We start from the raw sequence: 3,386 nt of genomic DNA on the forward strand, positions 1-3,386 counted from the left end.
CTTCTACACCTTAAATGCCTCTCTTGCAGTCCCCAAAGCTGGTGAAGGAAGATGCAACCATAAAAAAGAGAAAGAAAAAAGAAACTTTTTTTTTTCCTGTCCTAAAGATGACAGGCTGAAGTTGACAACCTAATCCTTCAGGCTTGTCTTACTTACTGAAAGGCTCAAGTAATGTCAAAGGAACCATCTGATAACAGTCTTCATGCCAAACCTAACAGCTTTATTGAAACAAGAAACTTTCACATTAAATTTCCATGTGTTTTCTCTCCACACTCCTTAACTTCACTGCCCACCCTCCCTGTGTATGTGTTTTCTTTTTTTTTTTTCCACCAAAGATAAGGCCTCTCTGCTTCAAAAACCAGAGAGAAACTGTTACAGACTGCCAGCTGGGATGTAGTCAAATTAGTGGATTATTATTACCTTGGGGACGCTGGAAATCAGGTTTGTTATTGGCAGTTCCTGTTTCTGTAAGAGTTGTTAAGAGCTAAAATTTAAAGGGTGTTGGTCAATCAACAGAATGTTATTTTCTTAAGTGGGGAACTGCTATTTGTCATTTGTACTTTGCTGCTGCTGCTGGACGACCTGCACCAGGTTTTCCTCTAATTCTAAACTCCCACTTCATTAGAAATAAAGCTAGTCTTCACAGAAACATAAAGGACATTTTTCTTCAAATCAAGACTCATGAGCTAAAAGAGCAGGTGGGTGGGTTAGGAGTCTTAGTCTAACCAAGACATCTTTTGGAAAATGGTATCGGATTGTTAAGCAGACTTGAAAATATGATAAATACAGACATTGTCATCTAAATAAGAGCAGCTTATTCTTTGTGTATTCTTTGGACGTTATGGAGAGAATGTTTTCAGTAAAATACATATCCTTCTGTGCTTACACTGTGTGACATTCTTGCTGGGACAGTTTTACATTTGGAAGCTAAGGAATTCATTGAAGAATTTTAAAGTCCGTGATTTTTGTTTTGTAAATAAATAGTCTTTGTCTGTTAAGTGAAACTGTTCGTTAAGTTACTTTTCCAAGGGAATTACAGTATATTTCAATATTGAATAGTAGGCGTTTTTCTACCCATCTGAATGATGTTTTGGAAAAAAACGTATTCTTGAAAATTAGCCTATTGTATACTTTATGTGTTTGATTGGAACAGCAAAGTGTCTTAGTTAAAAATATATATATTTTTAAAAAGATCTCATCGTTTCCTCCAAATACTTTCTAATTTGTGTTTATCCTTGGATCTGCATAATTGGTCAGGTGACTGGACTGATTAAGGACAGACAGGAATACAGATTTCCAGCTAAAGAAACTCTTATCAAAGGGTTAACCAGCAGGTAATCTGAATTACAAATATGTAAGCCAAAAATAGCATTTTTCGTAAGATCTTTCAGTCTTTCCATGACTACTTTTGAAAACTACATTCACAAGTTACATCACATCTTTAATAAACTCTGCACTATGAGCTGCAGAACCTTCCCAGATATTCTGCCGACTCTGTTATATTTTCCACACTTCTATATTTAAAATAAATTCCCTGCCCACCACCCCTTCATTGAATTCAGGGAAACACAAACAGCTCATAAGCTTTGCCCTGAAATGAGTTTGTTTTGTTTTCATGCCTAGTATTGCTTTTGAAATTGTTCAGCAGTAAAGAAAAGAATGCTGGTATTAGCTTCAAACACCAGCTACAAACATACTGTCTTTCTATTTATTGTAGGTTTTATCTTATCCCAAATCAAGACATGATATATTTATTTATAATGGGTTTTATAATGAGTTTATTCATATATGATATGCAAAATATATGTATCAAACAAAGCCATTGTAAAAAGGAACTCAAAGTATACAGGAAACTATAAATTCTGACTTTGGTGTTTTGCTGTGTCCATTTTGCAGATGGGGAGACTGAGAGAGGATCTTGGCCAGAAGATTACACACTATGTACATTAATAACAAAATCAGCTAGAAGATTGAGAGTTTCTACCATTAGGAAACATACACAAATTCCATCACACCCAGAAAAACCCATCCAAGCTGTTTTGTCAAAAGTGTGCCTGGGAGGTAGGGGCTGGAAAAGATAAATGCAAACTGAATCTGGGGGACATCTCCTCCTGAAGAGGAGGAAAAAAAGAGTTGTCGTGCACAGGAATGTTCCTTTTTAAAAAGAAACCCCTTCGGAGGCACAGAGCTTGCCTGCCCGCTCTGAAGAAACAAGGTGGATTATTTCAGCTCTCTGGGGCTTGGAACGTGTGTGTGCAAGAGCACCCTGATAGCTGCAATAATAAACATGTCCAGCTGCAAGAGCTCTGCCTAACAAGCCTGGACAACACAGTCTGAATTCCTTTCCTGTGACCATCTTAGATGTCCCCTGCGAGAGGGGAGTCAGGGAGCCAGCCCTGGAAGGGTCCTCCCAGACCCCCGCAGCCCTGCACCTCCCCAGAAACACGCGCCCTCCCCCAGCCCGCCTCTCCACTTTTGTTTTATTTACGAATATGTTGCCAGAATTCCAATGAGTTATCTATTCTGTGGCCCCGTCAATTTTCCCACCGAGGCCTTGTCGCCGGCTGACTCAGGGTCCAGTCGCAACAGTGAGAAGAAAAGACCAGAGCAAAAGAATTCTTTTCAACTTTTTTTTTTTTTTTAGGTTTCGCTCATTTCTCTCTCTGCCTGCCCCCAGCCTCCTCGCGCTCCTTTACCCCTTTCTGTTACAAGATCGCTCAAATTGAAGCCCGGGAGGATCCTATAGGGAATGCATAGGATCCCTGGGAGAAAAAAGCCCCAACAAGCTATACACCAGATGTATAATGTTATATGGTCAAACTGGCAAACACAAAAGCTGAAAAACAAAAGGCGTGAATTAGGGAGAGGCATTCAAAGGCGTGTTTTCAAAACAGCCCGGCCAAAAGCCTGGATTCCCCTCCTGAGACTAAATGCTTGAAAGAAAAGGTGCTAAAGAAAGAAAGGAAAAGAAAAAAAAAAGCCCATTTTTTCTAATTAGCTGAGGCCTAACAGGCACTGAATTTCGCAACTAGTTTTCATCGAGGGGGTTGTGGCTGGTGAAACTGAAAAAATATGCTTTTGAAACCTGTGATGGAGGCTTTCCATGGACCAAAGCTAGATTGAGTCCTCGGGCTTTTTTATTTTTTTTTCTCCTTCATCCCTGGAGTCTTGGGTCCTGCCTTGCTTTCTTGGTCCATCCAGTTTTCACACCCTTCCCCCTAAAGCACAAATATTATTTAGGTTTAAAAAGAGAGCTGGGTGGAAAGCTACAATGTGCCCACGCCCCCTCCTTTCTGTCTCATAGGCAGGGGGTTTTTCCAGGCCAGCAGCAGCCCTCTGAGTCGCTATGAATCTCATTCCAAACCACCACTAGTAGCCAAGGGGGG

General features: G+C 40.3%; 1 long non-coding RNA gene across 1 annotated transcript; it reads left to right on the top strand.

Annotated features, from left to right (window-relative positions):
- Positions 1-269: 269 nt before the first annotated feature.
- On the top strand, positions 270-2,849 carry LOC138423307 (uncharacterized). Its single transcript, XR_011250222.1, has 2 exons — positions 270-441; positions 1,897-2,849. It is a non-coding gene; the product is annotated as an uncharacterized lncRNA (long non-coding RNA).
- Positions 2,850-3,386: the final 537 nt, after the last annotated feature.

Source organism: Ovis canadensis, chromosome 18, assembly GCF_042477335.2.
Source record: "Ovis canadensis isolate MfBH-ARS-UI-01 breed Bighorn chromosome 18, ARS-UI_OviCan_v2, whole genome shotgun sequence".
NCBI classification, from domain to species: domain Eukaryota; kingdom Metazoa; phylum Chordata; class Mammalia; order Artiodactyla; family Bovidae; genus Ovis; species Ovis canadensis.